General features: G+C 40.8%; 1 protein-coding gene across 2 annotated transcripts in view; it reads right to left on the bottom strand.

Annotated features, from left to right (window-relative positions):
- ATP7A (ATPase copper transporting alpha) overlaps positions 1-21198 on the bottom strand; it is a 307559-nt gene that overhangs the window by 243871 nt on the left and 42490 nt on the right. The gene's annotated exons all lie outside the window — the stretch shown is intronic.

The following is a 21198-nucleotide window of genomic DNA, read 5'->3' as shown; positions in this document are numbered from 1 at the left end:
GTTGGGCATATTTGTTGCTCCACCATGTCCTGGCAGGGAAAGAGAAGGGATAGTGCTTCCTGCTTCCACAAACTCTTGGGGCAACTGCTGTTGCTTTCAGCCCGCACAGACCAGACTGTTGGACACACCTGTGACTTCATCCCTACTATCAGAGGGATAGCATTCCGCCAGCCTCTGCGGGCAACTGCAGTCACTTATGGCCTGCATGGACCAGATTAATGGGCGCCCCTGTGGTTACATCCCTGCCCCCAATAGGACAGAAGGAAAGTGATGCTTCCCAAGTCTCTCTGAGTAACTGCCACTGCTTTGGCCCACAAAGAAAAGATTCTTGGGCATACCTGTAGCTCCATCCCTACTCCTGATGGCAGGATAAGGGATAGTGCTTCCTCAGCCTCTCCAGACAACTGAAGGCACTTTTGGTCTGCACAGACTAGACTGTTAGGCACACCTGTGGTAACATTTCATACCTTACAGAATGGCCATTATTTTTAAAAAAAACAAAAACAGAAAACTACTAGTGCTGGAGAGGAAATGGAGAAATGGGAACACCCCTATACCGTGGTGGGAATGTAAAATGATGCAGCCTCTGTGGAACACAGTTTGGCAGGTCTTTAGAAAGTTAAGGTAAATATAGAAATATCATGTGATCTGGCAATCCCACTACTAGAACTATATTAAGAAAAACTGAAAGCTGTAACAGAATTAGACTCATTTATAGGTTCTCTACACATGGTTCTTCTGCCCCTTTTATTTGAACCTATAATTAGCAACATACCTGACAAATATATGTCCCAGAGACTTAAATTTTTGGTCTGTCCATGTGCCAGTTGAGCCCTGAATTTCAGCAGAGTTCCAGCATCTACTCTCTCAGTTCACTGGGCTCAACCAGGACAATTAACAAGGAGATGATAATGGACGAGACCCATCCCAAGGAACAGAAAGTATCTGCAACTGCAAGCAAGCTGCTCCATCCATCTGCCCCAAAAGATCTAAGCCCCCTCTCAATTAGAAGCAGAGTAGGCATCAGCATCCCTAAAATCCTCAAGATTGGAGAATAAACAATGGACTAAAGTAGGCTTATTATTATTCTACTAATGACATTATTATTCTAGCAACTGAACAACTTGTATCATTGATGTAAAGGCAGCGGCCACCAGAGGTTCCAAGGGATGGGAGAGGGAAGAATATGAGTACTGTGTGGGCATTTCTGGGACACTGGATTTGTCCTGTATAACACTGCAGTGACGGATACAGGCCATTGTATATTTTGTCATAACTTACAAAATTGTGCAGGATAGAGTGTAAACTATAATGTAAACTGTAGTCCATGGTTAATAGCCATGCTTCAATATAAGTTCATCAATTGTAACAAATGTACCACACTAATGAGGGATGTTGTTAATGGGGGGAAAGAGTGGGAGGGGGAGGGAGGGGGTATATGGGAATCCCCTATATTTTTTATGTAACATTTATGTAATCTAAAGCTTCTTTAAAAATAAAAAAATAATGTAAAATATTTTTTAAAGTGAATAACTGAAAGCAAGGATGTGAAGAGACATTTATACTCCAATGTTCACAGTGGCATTGTTCACAATTGCTAAAAGTTGGAAACAACCCAAGTGTCCACCAATCGTTGAATGGATAAACAAATGTGGTAATATACATGCAGATGGAATACTATTCAGATATAAGAAAAAATGAACTTGGGATGCATATGACAATGTGGATGAACCTTAAGGGCATTATGTTGAGTGAAATAAGCAAGACACAAAAGGACAAATATAGTATGGTCTCGCTAATACAAACTAAATACGATGAAAAATTCATGGTGTTAAACTATAAAGTACAGGTTACTAGGAAATAGAATGTGGGTTGAGAAGGAGCAGATGATGAATATATGTAGAATGTTTAATAAGAGGGATTGTAAATGTGGGGATATGGTTAGAGTTGATGGTAATATATTAAAGTAGTATAACCAACACTGCTGGTTTATAAATGTGATTGTGGCTGAAAGGGGTAGTCTAAGAAGGTGTATGTCAATTGGAAGAAAGTTAGAGGATAATATAGGGATTGTATAGCATCATGATTTCAATGGTAGATGATGATTGTGATTAAAAGTATAAATACAAGAATGTTCCTCTATCACAAGGTGTTAAAAATAAGGAGATACATGGGAAAAATATAACTTATATAACGTATAGACTATAGTTAATACTTACATTAACAGCAATGGCAAAGAAAGGTACTATATCAATATTATGGGTCAAAAACAGGGGGGATAAAGGGGTATGGGATTTTTCCTTTGGAATTAACGAAAACCTTCTGAAATGCATTAAGCTGATTATAGCACAACTCTGTGAAGAAACTGAGGCACTGAGTGTACACTTTGAATGGACTGTACAAGGTGGGGGACCATATAACACAGTGAACCCCAAGGTGAATGATGGACTGTGGTTAACAATATAAATATAAGAAAGTTCTCTCATGAACTATAACAAATATACTGTACTACTACATGGTGTTAATAGGATGGTTTGTGGGAAAAACACGCCAAATATAAGCTATGGGCTATAGACAGCAGTAATATTATGACAATGTTCTTTCATCATTTCCAATTAATGTGTCACAACAATTTATGGTGTTGGTGGTGGGGCAATGTATGTGAATCCTATATAGAATGCACAGTTGTTTTGTAACTTGCAACTGCTCAAATTTAAAAAAGATATATGTAAAAAAAGAAGAGAGGAAAAATCCCTGCACAGTTCCTGCTCATTTGCCATAGCAAGACCTTCCTCACAGTTTGGTTGAAGCTCCAAAAAATATCTATTTTATCACCAGATATATAACCAAGAAACAGACATCCCACGGAGTAAATTCCAGAGTCAATATTATAAATATTAAATTACACAATGTGCAATAAAATATTAGAAGACAAAGAAACAGCATAGAATAGCTCATCCAAAGGAAGAGGATAAAAATATAGAAAACATCAATGAAGACTAGAATGTGGACATTCTACACAAAACATTTAATAAAATGGTTTAAAAATGCTTAAGGAGATGAAGTACAGAGAAAGAACTACAGGACATCAGGAAAACAATTAATGAACAACATGAGAGTCTAAGTAATGAGACAAATTTTAAAAAGAAACCAAAGAGAACTACTGGAAATGAAGAACACAGTAATGGAAATTTTCAAATGCTCAGGAGGGTTTAAGAGAAGATAAGAGCTGGCAAAAGAAAGAATCAGTTAACTTGAAGACAATGCACTTGAAATGAGAGAGGCTGAAGAGAAGAAAGAAAAAAGAAATATTGAAAGTGAAAATAGCCTAAGGTAGCTATGCAACATGATGAAGCACACCAGTATACACACTATAGGAGTCCCAGAAAGAGAAGAGAGAAAGGGGCTGTTTTAATTTTTGAAAGGGCTGCTAATGCAATAAACCAAAAATGCATTGGCTATTATAATGCAAATTTTATTAGAGCAAAATCTTACTATTCTGAGGCTACAAAAATGTACAAAATAAGGCATCAGAGATGCTTTCGAACCAAAGATCAGCTGCTACCAGATTACTGTGACCCGCTACATGGGCAGGCAAGACTGTGGGATTGCCAGTCTCTCTCTACCTTCTCTGCAGGTTCAGCTGTGGTGATCAGGCATCTCTCCCTGGGCCTAGTCTACGTGAGCCTACCAGGGCTCCTCTGTCTTTATGCAACTCTAGTTGAAACTGGAGTCCTCTCTGTCACATACCAGGGTCAAAATGGCAGAGCTTGCTTCACTGGATCTCTTCTCTCTATGTGTGTGTTCTCAATTTATATAAGACACAACAAGGGAAGCGGATTTGGCTCAACTGATAGAGTGTTTGCCTACCACATAGGAGATCCAGGGTTCAAACCCAGGGCCTCTTGACCCATGTGGTGAGCATGCTCACGTGCAGTGCTATTGCACGCAAGGAGTGCTGTGCCACACAGGGCTGTCCCCCGTGTAGGGGAGCCCCACGTGCAAGGAGTGAGCTCTGTAAGGAGAGAGGCCCCGCATGAAAAATATGCAGCCTGCCCAGGAGTGGCGCCGCACACACGGAGAGCTGACTCAGCAAAATGACACAACAAAGAAAGACACAGATTCCCAGTGCTGCTGACAAGAATACAAGTGGACACAGAAAAACACAGCGAATGGACACAGAGAGCAAACAACTTGGGGGCAGGGGAGTGAAATAAATTTTAAAAAAATAAATCTTAAAAAAAACAGACACAGAGGGCGGAAACCCACTCTAGGCCACATATCACCGATGCAATCCAATCAAAAGCCCTAACGCACCTCCCAGGAACCTGGTGGCCTAGAAAACTTGGAACTCTCGTCTTTCCCAGAAAAACAGCAAGAGGACAGGCAGAAACAGCCTGAGAAAAAAATCTTCTAGAGTTTAAGACACCAGGGGAAGGCTGGAGAGAGGGGAAAAGAATGGCGTTGGCAAAACTATAACTTAAAAGCCACAGCTGCTACTGCTGGCAACTTCCCCCACCCTACAGACACTTTTGAATTCTCAGACCTCAGGGTTGGCAGCAACAGACAAAGGGCACCCCAGGACTCCACCTCCCCAGGAAACGGGAGAGAGCAAGACACAGCCTAAGGCTGAATCAGCTTTCCAACCCCAATTTGGTCTGCTGTGTCAGCCCTCCTAGGTCCAGTGGAACTGCGCCTTGATAGCCAACAAGGGAGTAAAGAGATCTAACTCTCTCAATTTCCTTTTCTACTGAGGGGGAATGGTTATTGAGGATGTACATTGAGGATGTAGAGGGGAGTATAATTATTTCCTACCGAGGAAGACAGAGGGGGCTGCCAGCAAAAGTTGAAGACTGCCCCTGAGAAAGTCTGAAATACGAGATTCTTAGCTTCCAGGCAGGAAAAACACTCATACTGATCTAGTTTCTTCTCCAACAAACACACTCTGACCAGGCATTGAACTGAGAAGACTACCAAAGACCACCATCTGCTGACAGGCCAAGGAAATAGGCATGAGGAAATTAAAAGTAAATAAGAAAGACAGGCTTTTAGCGCCCTTTACACTCTCTCTCCTCAAGGCCCTAAGAAGCGGGTCTGCCACAGGGTATAGGGTCATGGCAGATGGATTTGGAGCTCTGTGCCAGGTCAGAGGGCTCTACTTTGGAATTTGTGCCCCTAAGTGTGATGGAGCTGGACTCAAATGTGACCCTTCTTTTTTTTGTTGTTGTTGTGTTGTTTTTTTTAAAGATTTATTTATTTATTTAATTCCCCCCCTCCCCCGGTTGTCTGTTCTCTGTGTCTATTTGCTGCGTCTTGTTTCTTTCTCCATTTCTGTTGTCATCAGCGGCACGGGAAGTGTGGGCGGCGCCATTCCGGGGCAGGCTGCACTTTCTTTCGCGCTGGGCGACTCTCCTTACGGGGCGCACTCCTTGCACGTGGGGCTCCCCTACGCGGGGGACACGCCTGGGTGGCACGGCACTCCTTGCGCGCATCAGCACTGCGCATGGGCCAGCTGCACACAGGTCAAGGAGGCCCGGGGTTTGAACTGTGGACCTCCCATGTGGTAGATGGACGCCCTAACCACTGGGCCAACTCCGTTTCCCTAAATGTGACCTTTTTACACATGCCTCTTCTGTCCCTTTTACTGAACTTGTGGTTGGCGCTAGGGATGGTATACACTCAAGGGACTTGAATCTCTGGACTGCCCATATGCCAGCTGGGCCCTGAGCCTTAGCAGAGTTGCAACTCCTACTCTCTGGTTCGTTGGACTTACCCAGGTCAGCTAACAGGGAGGTGAAGATAGTCAACCACCACACCAGGGAACCAAGAGTGCAGGAGAATTGCATCCATCATTCATGTGGAATCTAAGCCCCCTCTTGATATAGAGGTGGAGTGGACATCACCATCCCAGGATCCACAGAATGGAGGAATAAAATATGGATTACAGTGGACTTACTGATATTCTACTATAAAACTATTGCAACTATTAATAGTAGAAATTGCAGCTTTTTTTTTTAAAGATTTATTTATTTATTTAATTCCCCCCTTCCCCCGGTTGTCTGTTCTCTGTGTCTATTTGCTGCGTCTTGTTTCTTTGTCCGCTTCTGTTGTCGTCAGCGGCACGGGAAGTGTGGGCGGTGCCATTCCTGGGCAGGTTGCACTTTCTTTCGCGCTGGGCGGCTCTCCTTACGGGGCGCACTCCTTGCGCGTGCGGCTCCCCTACGCTGGGGACACCCCTGCGTGGCAGGGCACTCCTTACGCGCATCAGCCCTGCGCATGGGCCAGCTCCACAAGGGTTAAGGAGGCCCGGGGTTTGAACCGCGGACCTCTCATGTGGTAGACGGATGCCCTAACCACTGGGCCAAGTCCGTTTCCCGAAATTGTAGCACTGAGGAGGAGAAAGTGGCCTCAGTAGTTACTGAGGGCAGGGAGAGGGAAGAAGAAATGTGATGTCGGGCCATTTTAGGGACTTTGAGTTGTCCTAAATAATATTCCAGGGTCAGATGCTGGACTTTATATATCCTGCCATAACCCAGTGAATGTACAGGGGGAGAATGTGAACTACTATCCATGTGAGAAAAAAAAAGCCACTAAATAATTTGCAGTAAAAAAAAAAATAAAAGCGGGTCTGCAACCCATTACTGCGTCCAGGCACAGATTTGAACAAATAACAAGGACAATCCAACACCCAGAACAGGTTATATCAAGAATCAAAGAACAGCAATAACATACAGCCTCCCACCACTAAATCCCTACGAAAGAGAGAGAAATTAAGCATTTCAGTAAACTTACCATGCTAATCAGATACTTAGAAATCAGCAAAAAATTACAAGCCATACTAAGAAAATGGAAGAAATGGCCCAAGGAAAAGAACATCAAAGCTCCAGAAGAGATGCAGATTTGAGATAACTAATCAATGAGATGCACACAAATTTCCAAAATCAAATTAATGAGTCGAAAAACAACATGGCTAAAAAGATAAAGGACATCAACAAGATACCTAGCAAGCACAAGGAAGAATATGTAAACCTGAATTGAAAAGTAACACAGCTCATGGGAATGACAGACACAATAGGTGAGATAAAAAACACATTAGAGGGACGCAGGTGTGTCTCAAGCCACTGAGCTCCTGCCTCCCACATGAGAGGTGCTGGGTTCGGTTCCTAGGACCTCCTGAAAAATCAAAAACAACAAGCAAAACAAACAAACAAAAAAACAACTAAAGGAAGCCAATGTGGGTCAGTGGTTGAGTGCTGGCTATACATATATGAGGTCCTAGGTTCAATACATTTTAACTCTGTCCCTAGCATAAGGGGAAGCAGGACTGATGGAAAATCACATTGCCAGTAATGACCAGCTCCTTTCCACCCTGATCGGATTGCAGCTCTAGCATAAGCCCCAGCACCACCTCTGGCAGGGAGAAAGATGAAGGGAACTGAAGCAGCCTCTCCAAGAAACTGCAGGCCATACCACAGAGGCCAGTTCTTATAATACTAAGAACAATTAAAGTTTCAACATGTCCAAGTTGGAAAAAGGCAAGTAGCTGCCACTTTAACTTTGCCCTTGGCATGAAGGGAAGCGGGACTGACTGAAAATCAGTCCTTACTGAAAATCAGTCCTTACCAGTTTCTTTTCACTCAGATGCAATTGCAGCCCTAGCGTAGGCTCCTGCCCCACCTTTGGCAGGGAAGAACATGACAGGACTGTACCAGCCTCCCCAGGAAACTGCAGGAACTGTTGGTCGACACAGACTGATCATAAGGGAATAAAGTTCTGGAAATCAACAAGAGTCGGAAAAAGGTAAAATTCACAACTATATGGAAATTAAACACATGCTCTTAAATAATCAGTGTGCCAAAGAAGAAATTTTCATAGAAATCAATAAATATCTTGAGATGAATGAAAATTGGATCAAAACAGAACTACAGAATGCAGTGAAGGCAGTGTTCAGAGGGAAATTCATAGCCCTCAACACTTATGTTTAAAAAAGAAGAAAGAGCAAAAATCAAAGGCCTACCTATAAAGCTGGAAGAAAAAGAAGAAAGAAAAAAACAGCAAACTAATCACAAAGCAAGAAGGAATGAAATAACAAAAATTTTAGAGCAGAAATAAATGAAATTGAGAACCAAAAAACAATAGAGATAATTAACAAAACCAAAAGTTAGCTCTTCAAGAAGACTAACAAAATCACCAAACCCTTAGCTATACTGACAAAGAAAAAAAGAGAGAAGATGCAAATGAATGAAATAAAAAAAAGGGGACATTACTACTGACACCACAGAAATAAAAGACATGTGATTCTAGCAATGAAAGATTCTACCATTGATGTACAGACAGTGGCTACTGGAGGTGCTGAAGGCAGGGAGAAGGAAAAAGAGGTGTAATATGGGGGCATTTTGGGGACTTGAAGTTGTACTGAATGACACTGCAATGAAAGCTACAGGCCATTGTATGTCCTGTAATAACCTACAGAATTGAGTGGGAGAAAGTGTAAACCACAATGTAAACAACGATCCATGCTTAGTGTCAATGCTCCAAATGTGTTCATCAATTGCAATGAATGTACCACACTTTGAAAGAAGTTGTTAATACAGGGAAAGGTGGAAGGTGTGGGGAGTGCAGGATACAGCAACCCCTTATATTTTTTGTGTAACATTTTGTGTAATCTAAGTATCTTTTTAAAAAATAAAAAACATATTTAAAATAAAAAAATAAGACACTATGAACAATTGTGCACCAAAAACTAGACAACACAGACAAAATGGAAAAATTCCTGGTAATATAGGAACAACCTACACTGACCCTAGAAGAAATAGAAGACTTCAACAAACCAATCAAAAGTAAAGAGAGAGAAGCAGACTTGGCCCAGTGGTTAGGGCATCCATCTACCACATGGGAGGTCCTCGGTTCAAACCCCGAGCCTCCTTGACCTGTGTGGAGCTGGCCCAGGTGCAGTGCTGATGCACGCAAGGAGTGCCCTGCCACGCAGGGGTGTAGCCCTGTAGCGGAGCCTCACGCACAAGGAGTGCACCCCATAAGGAGAGCCGCCCAGCGTGAAAGAAAGTGCAGCCTGCCCAGGAATGGCGCCACCCACACGGAAAGCTGACAGAACAAGATGATGCAACAAAAAGAAACACAGATTCCCATGCCACGGACAACAACAGAAGCGGACAAAGAAGAACACACAGCAAATAGACACAGAGAACAGACAACCTGGGGTGGGGGGGAGAAATAAATAAATCTTCAAAAAAAAAAAAGTGAAGAGATTAAAACAGTCATCAAACAACTCCTCAAAATGAAAGGCCCAGGACCAGAAGGGTTCATCGGTGAGTTCTACCTAGCATTCCAAGAAGATTTAATGTCGATCTTATTCAAGCTTTTCCAAAAAATTGAACCAAACAAGAAGCAACACTATCAAACTCATTCTACAAAACCAATATCATCCTAATACCAAAGCCAGGTAAAGATATTACAAAAAAAAAAAAAAAATTAGAGACCCATTTTCCTAATGAATGCGGATGCAAAATGCTAAACAAAAACTTTTTAATTGAATCCAACAACACATTAAAGGAATTATTCATCACAGTCAAGTGGGTTTTACACCAGGCATGCAAAAAGGTGGTTAATAACAAGAAAATCAATCAGTATAATACACAACATTAAAAAAAATCAAAGAAAATTGGGAGCAGTTGTTGCTCAAGTGGTTGATAACCTGCTTCCCACATGGGAGGTTCCAGGTTCAATCCCTGGTGCCTTCTAAAAAAAACAACAACAACAAAGAACAAGCAAACAAACAAAAAAAAAAACAAGTAAGGGGAGCCGACGTGGCTCAGAGGTTGAGCACCAGCTTCCATCATATGAGGTATGGGTTCAATCCTTGGTCAAAAAAAAATCCAAGAAGAAAAAATTACACGATCCTATCGATTGACGCAGAAAAGCCATATGACAAAAGACACCATCCTCTCTTGACAAAAATACTACAAAAGATAGGAACTGAAAGAAACTTTCTTCCTGAGGGCCACAGAGACACTCAGATAATACAGTCATGGCAGACGGCTCTGGAGTTTGGTGCCTTGCCAGTGGGCCCTACTTTGGAATTTGAGCTCCTGAGTATGAGGGAGCTGGACTTGACACATGCCTCTTCTGTCCCTTTTATTGAACCTGTGGTTGGCACTGGGGTGGTGGATGCCCAAGAGACATGAATCTTTGGGTTATCCATGTGTCAGCTGGGCCCTGAGCCTCAGTGGTATTACAGCACCTACTCTTGAGTTTGTTGGACTTACCCAGGTCAACTGACAGGGAGGTGAGGATGGACAACCACCACACCAAGGAACCAAGAGGGCCTACAGCTAGAGGCACAAGAGTCTGATCCACCACCCACGTGGGATCAAAGGGTGGAGTTGGCATCCCGATCCCTGGATTCACAGGATGGAGGAATAAAATATGGATTAGAGCAGAGTTACTGGTATTCTCCTATAAAATTATTGTTAACTCTAGCAATGGACAAAAATATATCATTGATGTAGAGACAGTTGCAACAGGAGCTGCTGAAGGCAAGAAGAAGGAAAAGGAAGTGTGATATGGGGGTATTTTTGAGACTTGGAGTTGTCCTGAATGATATTGCAGGGACAGATGCAGGACATTATATATCCTGCCACAACCCACTGAATGGACTGGGGGAGAGTGTAAACTACAATGTAAACTATAATCCATGCAGTGCAGCAGTGCTCCAAACTGTATTTATCAAATGCAATGAATGTACCAAACTAATGAAACAAGCTGATGTGGGAAAAATGGGTGTGTGGAGGAGTGGAGTATATGGGAACCTCTTATATTCTAATGCAATATTTTGTGTGATCTATGTATAAATTAAAAATATATTATTATAAAAAAAAGAAACACTTTCTCAACAATGATAAGGGCCATATATGAAAAACCCACAACTAACATTGTACTCAATGGTGAAAGACTGAAAGCTCTCCAACTGTGGTCAGGGGCAAAATAAGAATGCCCACTGTCACCAATGCTGTTCAATATAGTGCAAGTGAATCTACCTAAAGAAAGCAGGCAGGAAAAAGAGATAAAAGACATCCAAATTGGAAAGGAAGAAATAAAATTTTCGAATGTCCTGAAAAATCTACAACAAAGAAGCTAACACTAATAAAAAATTTTAGTAGAGTGTCACAACATAAGATGAACAAGCAAAAATCAAGTGTTTCTATACACTAGTAATGTGCAATCTGACGAGGAAGTCAAGAAAAAAATTCCACATACATTAGCGACTAAATAAACAAATATTTAGGAATAAACTTAACCAAGGATGTAAAGCAAGTGTATTCAGAAAACTACAATGCATTGCTTAAGAAAATAAAAAATAATAACAATAATTAGAACATTCCATGCTCATGGATTGGAAAACTAAATATCATTAAGATGTCAATTCTACCCAAATTGCTATACAGATTCAAGGTAATCCTGATAAAAATTCTAACAGTATTTTTTTAAAAGGGAAAACACAATTATCAAATTTATTTGGAAGGGTAAGGGGCCCTGAATAGCAAGAATCCTCTTAAAAAGGAAAAGCGAAGCTGGAGGTCTCTCAGTTCCAAACTTTAAAACATCTTACCAAACTACAGTGGTAAAAACATCATGGTACTGGCATAAAAATAGACACACAGACAAATGGAACAAAACTGACAGATCAGAATCAGACTCTCACATATATGGTCAAGTGACTTTTGACAAGGCTGTCAAACCCATTCCCTGGGACAGAACAGTCTTTTCAACAAATGGTAGTATGAGAACTGGATAGCCATAACAAAAAGAAAGAAAAAGGACCTGTAGCTCAAACCTTATATGAAAAATAACTAAAAATAGATCAAAGACCTAAATATAAAAGCAAGAACCATAAAGCTCCTAGAAGAAAATGTGGAAAAACATATCTAAAATCTGGCAGTAGGTGATAGATTCTTAAAACATACACTGAAAGCACGAGCCACAAAAGAAAACACGGATAAATGGAACCTCCACAAACTTAAATACTTTTGTGATTCCAAGGGCTTCATCTAGAAGGTGAAAAGGCAGCCCACTCAATGGGAGAAAACATTTGGAAACTACATATCTGATAAGGGTTTGATTTCTGAACAATAAAAGAGCAAGCAGTCCAATTAAAAAATGGGCAAAAGACTTAAAGACATTTCTCTAGAGAGGAAATAGAAATGGCCAAAAAGCACAAGAAAAAAACGTTCTATTTCACTAGCTATTAGGGAAATGCAAATGAAAAGGACGATGAGATATCATCTCACACTGCCTAAAATGGTCATTATTTAAAAAATGGAAAATAATAAGTGCTGGAGAGGATGTTAAGACATAGAAATACTCCTTCACAGTTGGTAGGATTGTAAAATGTGGCAGACTCTGTGGAAGACAGTTTGACAGTTCCTCAGGAAGCCATATACACAACTGCCAAATGATCTACCAATTCCTCTACTAGAAATATATCCAGAAGAACTGAAAACTGTGACACAAACAGACAGCTGCATAACAATATTCACAGTGGCATTATTCACAATTGCCTAAAGATGGGAGCAACTCAAGTGTGCAACAAACATTGACTGGATAAACAAAATGTGTTATATACATATGATGGAATACTATACTGCAAGAAAAAGGAATGAAATTGGGGCATATATGGTAACATGGATGAATCTTGAAGACATTATGCAAAGTGAAGTAAGCCAGACACAAAAGGACAAATACTGCATGGTCTCAATATAAAATAAACATGAAAAATAAACACATGAATTTAAAACCTAGAGTACAGGGAAGTGGACTTGGCCCAGTGGTTAGGGCATCCGTCTACCATACGGGAGGTCCGCGGTTCAAACCCCGGGCCTCCTTGACCCGTGTGGAGCTGGCCCATGTGCAGTGCTGATGTGCGCAAGGAGTGCCGTGCCATGCAGGCGTGTCCCCCATGTAGGGGAGCCCCACACGCAAGGAGTACACCCCGTAATGAGAACCACCCCACATGAAAGAAAGTGCAGCCTGCCCAGGAATGGCGCTGCACACACGGAGAGCTGACATAACAAGATGACGCAACAAAAAGAAACACAGATTCCCGTGCCGCTGACAACAACAGAATCAGAGAAAGAAGACGCAGCAAATAGACACAGAGAACAAACAACAAGGGCGGGGTGGGGGGGGAGAGAAATAAACAAATAAATAAATCTTAAAAAAATATAAAACCTAGAGTACAAGTTATTAGGTAGGAGATAAGGAGAGGGCTGACAAGGACTATGACACATGATATATGTAAAAGTTTTAATTAGCATTACCATAAAAGTGTGGAAATAGAGAGTTGATGGTAACATATTATAGTGATTAGCAGCTGGTTTATAAATGGAAATGTAGCTGGAAATGGTAGCCTAGGGATGTAAATGTCAACTGAAAGAAAGCTAGAGAATTATCTATGGACTGAACAACATAGTGAACCCAGAGGTGGATGAGAATTGTGGTTGATGGTTTAGATGCAAGGGTGTTCTTTTATGAGCTAGAGCGGATGTACATCACTACTGCAGGGTGGTGGGAATATGGAAAAGCACAGAAAAAATACAATTGCTGTGAACAATGTTCTGTGGTTAACAGCAATACTGTAATATTCCTGTGTGAATGCCAAAGATGTACTGTGTTGATAATGGCAGGTATGGAAAAAGTATGCCAATTGTATGCTATGGACCATGGTTGGTGGTAATAGTCTGATGATATTATCCCCTAATCTGTAAGAAATGTTCCACAATGGTGTGTTGTGTTGGTGAAGGGATGCTATAAGGAATTCTACACATCTGTATGATAATATTGTAAGTTCACAACTTCTGTAATAAAAATACATTTAAAAAAATACCAAATAAACACACATTAGAGGCACACAACAGCACATTAAAAATGAAGAATAAGTGATAGAGAAGACAAATAGCTGAAACTGAAGAGAGAAACAGAGAAAAAAAAGGAAAACACTTACCTGTTTAGAATGCTCGGAGGGGAGGGTCTGATGCAGGACGGGCTCCTGGGGAATGTCTAAATGCTCATTCTGCCAGAGTGGGTGACACCATGGGGTAGAATCCCAAGTAGTGAGAGTGGGGGTGGACCCACATCCTGGGGAGGACTAATGCCACCAAATAGAGGGAACTCTATCCCTCAAGAGAAAGGGTGGCTCCCAGGGCATTGGGGCAGATGAGCAAGTTAGGCCCTAAACACTATTCCATCTATCTCTGGAAGTGGCTCCTCAGGAAACAGAGGTTGACTGTCACTGTGGGCACCAAGGTGGAAGGGAAAATGGACGTTAAATGTGTGGAACCAAAGTAAATGGGGGGCAAGGGAGGAGTTTCTTGAGAGTACACAAGGATGGATATAAAACATGTAATATTACACCATAACATATAGGAGACGACAGACTGATAATGTAAACCATAATGTAAAACATAGGAGAACTAAAAATGTAAAGAACTGTGTATCCTAAAGTATGCACCATAATGTAAGCACAGATATTACCATGTTAGAAAGCTAATATCTCAGACTCTGTACATCACCTTAAGTAAATATGATGTGAATAGGGTGTAAGAGTATCGCTGTGGAAGGAAAAAGGTGTTGTGGTGGATGTATGGGAGTGCTGTATATTATATATATGCATTGCTATGGTCTAGGACTCCTACGAAGAAAGGCTGAATAATTAGGGGGGGGGGGGAAAAAAGGATAGGATGTGGAATTTTTTCAAGTCAACATTCTTTATCTAAGTTCTTTATCTAACTTTATCCAAGTTCTTTATCTATCCTTTAAACCCATCGCTATATGCCATTCCCTAGTAAGGGACCATGACATTATATTGGGCTTCAAATTTCGGGGAGTTCTGGATCACAGAGTGTTTCAACAATGGCAATGGAGGGATACTGGTATGGGATACCAATGACAGGTGATATATGGCTGACAGGGAGCTGTACAGAACATATGTCCAGGGTGCATGGTAATGATTGGATATACTCATAGTGGCAACAATTAAAAACCCAGCAGGGGGGGTACTGGCTTCCTGGCCAGTGGTGCTCTGTCGTGGTCCCTAGGGGAGCAGCGACAGTCTCCCAGGTACAGTGGCGGGGACCGGGAGGGAGTGAGGGTTCAACAGTGAGCCCCTGATGCTAATGACTATGCTTCTGAGCTGATAAACCTAAAATAAGAACAAGGCCTAGAGCAACATTGTGCCTGGGAATTTCCTCCTGTCAGCCTTCATGTTACTCAAATGTGGCCAGGCTCGAAGCCAAACTCAGCATGTAAATGCAATGCCTTCCCTCCAGCGTGGGACATGACACCCGGGGATGAGCCTCCCTGGCAACGAGGGACCACTATCAAATACCAACTGATGATGCAACTGGAAAAGGACCTATATGGAAGGTTCAATGCGGATCAGCAGAATATCCATGTCTACATAAAACAACATAACTTTAAAATGCTGTTTGACCTAAAGTAAGGGGGAAATGGAAAGGAGAAATGAGTTTATATGGCTACGAGTTTCTAAAAAAGAGTCTGGAGGCTGGCAGAAGGATTGCCCTCATGCACAACTGAGCAGAGTCAGAGAGACAGATAAAGCAGATACAACCCCCAGATATTGGTTCCTATGAAGGCTAAAGAGACCCATGAGAGTTATGGTCATGGCCGATGGGGTTTACTACCAGGGCAGATGGCCCCTCTCTGGAAATGGTGTTTATGTGTGATGAATCTGGACTCAGATGGGATCTCCCTTCATAAGACTTTCATACTAATCTGCTGGAGGTGCAGTTAACGTTGGGGTTTAAGATATAGTTAGGGGATTTGAATCTCTGGACTGATAATGTGATAGCCAGGTCCTGAGCCTCAACAGACTCCAGCACCTACAATCTGATTTATTGGACTTACCACACTCAGCTAAGATGGAGTTGAAGAAGGACAATCACCACACCATGGAGCCTAGAGTGATTACAACTGAAAATGGGAGGATGGCAGCCAGCATCCATGTGGAATCTGAGCCTCCTCTTGACATAGAGGTGCAATGGACACAACCAATCCAATGTCCACATAGAAGAGGTGGCATTGGATTGGGAAAAGTGGACATGGTGGACGATGGGTATGGGGAAGGGCAGGAAGAGATGAGAGGTGGGGGCGTATTTGGGACGTGGAACTGCCCTGGATGGCGCCTCGGGGGTGATCACCGGACATCGTGGATCCTCACAGGGCCCACTGGATGGAATGGAGGAGAGTATGGGCCATGATGTGGACCATTGTATATGAGGTGCAGAGGTGCCCAAAGATGTACTTACCAAATCCAATGGATGTGTCATGATGATGGGAACGAGTGTTGTTGGGGGGGGAGAGGGGGGGTGGGGGGGTGGGGTTGAATGGGACCTCACATATATATTTTTAATGTAATATTATTACAAAGTCAATAAAAAATAAAAAAATTAAAAAAATAAAAAATAAAAAATAAAATAAAATACTTTCAAATACTATCCCAAAATCAAAGATACTTTAAAAGAAGTAAAAAAATGTACTGAAAATACTTTATAAATATATAGGGATACAATGTAAATTAAATAAAGGAAACCTGTGTGCATAAATATGTATCTGAAATTTAACACAAACCTTTCATGTAAGAGATATGTAAAGCAATAATATGAAAAATAAGTTGAACAAGATTAATAAATATATTTTGTCGCAAAACAAAAACAAAAAAAAAAAAAAAAAAAGGGGGGAAATGGAAATTACAAATGAGTTTATATGGCTAGGAGTCTCCAAAAAAGAGTCAGGAGGTCATCAGAGGGGTCGCGCTTACGCACACCTCAGCAGCATCCCAGAGACAGCCAAAGTAGATAAAACCCCAGATACTGGTTCTCCTGAGGGCTACAGAGACCCATAGGTTCCATGGTCATGGCAGGTGGCTCTGGAGTTCGGTGCCATGTCAGTTGGCCCTACTTTGGAGTTTGTGTTCCTGAGTGTGATGGAGTTGGACTCAGATGTGATCTTTCTACACATGCCTCCTCTGTCACTTTTACTGGACCTGTGGTTGGCGCTGGGGTTGGTGTACATTCAGGAGTCCTGAATCTCTGGACTGTCCATGTGACAATCAGGCCCTGAGGCTCAGCAGACTTGCAACTCCTACCCTCTGGTTTATTGGACTTATCCTGGCCAGCTAAGAGGGAGGTAAAGAAGGTCAGCCACCACAACAGGGAGTCAATAGTGCCTACAACTGCAAGCAGGAGAATTGCAACCATCATCCATGTGGAATCTAAGTCCCCTCTCGATATAGAGGTAGAGTGGACATAACCATCCCAGGGTCCACAGGATGGAGGAAGAGAGTATGGATTAGAGTGGACTTACTGATATCCTACTATGGAACTATTGTGATTAGTAATGGAAGAAATTGTAGCATTGATATGGAGAAAGTGGCCACGGTAGCTATTGAGGGTAGGGAGAGGAAAGAAGAGATATGATGTGGGGGCATTGTCAGGACTTGCAGTTGTCCTGGGTGGTACTGCAGGGACATTGTATGTCCTGCCATGGCCCACTGGTGGACTGGGGGATAGCCTAAACTACAGTGTAAACCACTATCCATATGGTGCAGCAGTGCTCCAAAATGTTTTCACCAAATGCAATGAATGTGCCACAATGATGAAAGAGGTTATTGATGTGGGAGGAGTGGGGTGACGGGGGTGGGAGGTATATGAGGACCTCTTATATTTTTTGAATGTAACATTCAAAAAAAGAGAGAGAGGAAAAAAAAAAATCTCCCAACAAAGTAGATCCAGGACCAGATGGCTTCACAGTTCAATTCTACCAAGCATTTTAAGAAAAATTAATACCAGTCCTGTCTAACTCTTACAAAAAATTGAAAAGGAGGGAAAATTACCCAACACATTTTATTAAGCCAATATCATCCTAATGCCAAAGTCATATTAAACACACTACAAGAAAAGAAAATTATAGACCAATGCCTCCAATGAACACAGATACAAAACTTCTCAACAAAAAAACTTGCAAATAGAGTCCAACAGCTTACCAAAAGACTTATACATCATGACGAAGTTGGACTTATTCCTGGTATGCAAGACTGGTTCAACATAAGAAGCTCAATTAGCTTAACACACCACATTGACAAATTAAAGGGGAAAAAAACATGAACATCTCAATTAATTCAGAAAAGACATTTAACAAAAGCAAGCATCCTTTCTTAAAAAAAAAAAAAAGCACTTTGAAAGATAGGAATAGAAGAAAGATTCCTCAATATGATAAAAGGCATATATGAAAAAGTCATGGCCAACAATGTACTCAATGAGGAAAGGTTGAAAGCTTTCCCTCTAAGATTGGGAACAAGACAAGGATGTCCAATGCCACCACTGTTATTCAACATTGTTCTACAAAATCTAGTGAAAGTAATTAGAAAAGAAAAATAAATAAAAGGCAGCTAGATAGGAAAAGAGGAAGTAAAATTCTATTTGCAGATGACATGATCCTATATTTAGAAAGTTCTGAAATGTCTACGGCAAAGTTACTTGAGCTAAGAAACGAATTCAGCAATGTGACAATATACAAGATCAACATGCAAAAATAAGAAATGTATCTATACACTAGTACTGAAGAATCTGATGAGGAAATCAGGGAAAATATACCATTTACAACAGCAACAAATAGATCCAAATACCCAGGAATCAATTTAGCCAAAGAAGTATAGGACAAGTATGCAGAAAATTACAAAACAATGCTAAAAGAAATTTTAAAAAGACCTAAACAAATGGAAAGACATTCTGTGTCCATGGTTTGGAAGACAAAATATCGTGAAGATGTCAATCCTACACAAACTGAATTATAGATTCAATGAAATACCAATCAAAATTCCAACAGCCTACTTTACAGAAACAGAAAAGGCAATTACCTTTATTTTGAAGGGAAACTGCAACCAAAGAGCAAAAAGTATTCCAAGTAAGAAGAGGAACATGGGAGGAATTTCACTGCCTAGGCATGAAATATATTAGACACAGTGTTCAAAACACCATGGTACTGACGTCAAGATAGATGCATCAATTGGTGAAATAAAATTGATAATCCAAAAATAAACCTTCTCCTTATGGCCAACTGGTTTTCAACAAACCTACCAAAGCCGTGTTAATGGGACAAAACAATCTCTTCAACAAATGGCGCTGGGAGAACGGGATATCCATAACCAAAAGAATGAAAGACAATCCCTATCTCACTCTCTATACATGAATCAACTCAAAATGGATCAAAGGCCTAAATGAAAAAGCCAGGACCATAGAATTACTAGAGGAAAATGTAGAAAAACACCTTAAAGATCTTGTGCGAGGTGGTAGTTTCTTGGACATTACATCCAAAGCACAAGCAACAAAAGAAAAAATGGATAAATGGGACCTCCTAAAATTATACACTTTTGCACCTCACAGGACTTTGTCAAAAGGGTGAAAAGGCAACTCATTCAATGGTAGAAAATATTTGGAAATCACATAACTGACAAGGGTTTAATATCCATGATGTATAAAGAGATGCTACAACTCAACAATAAAAAGACAAACACCAGATTTTAAAATGGGCAAAAGATTTAAAGACATTTGTCCAAAAAAGAAATATAAATGGAAAAAAAAGTCATGAAAAAAGTTCAACTTCATTAGTGATTAGGGAAATGCAAATCAAAGCTACAATGAGATATCATTTCATACCTATTAGAATGGCCACAATTAAAAAGACAGAAATACAAATGTTGGAGAGGATGTGGAGTGTTAGAATCAATTATTCACTGTTGGCAGGAATGTAGAATGGTACAGCCTCTGTGGAGGATTGTTTGGCAGTTCCTAAAAAAGTTGAATATATATTTGCCAGGTACTATATTTGCCAGCAGTACTACTTTTGAGTATATACCCAGAAGAACTGAGAGCAGTGACACAAACAGACATCTGCACACAGATGTTCATAGTGGTGTTATTTATGATTGCCAAAAGCTGGACACAACCCAGCTGTCCATCAACCGATGAATGGATAAACAAACTGTGGTATATACATACAATGGAATATTATGCAGCTGTAAGAAGAAATGAAGATGTAAAGCACAGGAAAACATAGATGAACCTAGAGGACATTATTTTGAATGAAGCAAGCGAGACACAAAAGGACAAATACAGTATGATTGTGCTACTATGAACTAAATATATTGTAGTCTGATGGAGTTAATACCTTGAATATGGGTGTAGCAGTGTGATATGGTTAAGAATTCCAAAAATAGATACTGGATTATGTTTGTAATCTGGTCTATTACTGGGTATGATTGAGTTATGATAAGGGCTTTGACTGGGCCACATCATTAGGGCTTTGAGTCCCCACCTCTTGGTGGATGGGGACTCGCAGATAAAAGGCATGGCAAAGGACAGAGTTGGAGTTTTGATGCAAGACTTTTAATGTTGGAGTTTTGATGTCTGAGTTTGATGCTGAAGCTGGAGCCCCAGGGGGAGAGAGACAGAGCCATTCACCCGATAGTCTACAGCTGACTTTATGGACAGAGACAAAGCTTTGAGAGCCTCATAGACTATAGCTGACCTTGTGGAGAAAACAGAAGCTGAGCCCAGAAGAACCCAGGAAGCCTGAACCCAAAAATAGACTTTGGTGAGGGAAGTAACTTATGCTTTAATGCCTGGCATCTGTAAGCTCCTACCCCACGTAAATACCCTTTAGAAAAAACAGCCAATTTCTGGTATTTTGCATCCACACCCATTTGACTGACTAATACAATGGGTCACCAAAAAATAGATTGAGGTTAGAGAATGGAAAGCTGAGGGTTAACTTATGCAGAATTGGTAAAAAGGATGTGTGCTAATCTTTGGAAATGAATAGAAAAGGTGAAAGCCCAACATGATGTTTGTAACTAGCAGTGATATGACGGTGGTTTAAAGGGAAAGTGTAAGGCCACATATATTGCTAAAAGAAAAGCTAAAAAATATAACATGGAACTGTATAGCATTGTAAAACCACATAAGAAATATGAATATGGATAAAACTGCATATAAGAATGTTTCTCTTTGAAACTGAACAAATGTATTTTAATACTACAAGATGTTAATATCAAACAAAAAAAACATTATGCTAAGTAAAAGAAACCAGAAGCAAAATAATACAAAC

This window comes from Dasypus novemcinctus, chromosome X, assembly GCF_030445035.2.
Source record: "Dasypus novemcinctus isolate mDasNov1 chromosome X, mDasNov1.1.hap2, whole genome shotgun sequence".
Lineage (NCBI taxonomy): Eukaryota > Metazoa > Chordata > Mammalia > Cingulata > Dasypodidae > Dasypus > Dasypus novemcinctus.
This window is presented reverse-complemented; position numbering and strand designations above follow the sequence as displayed.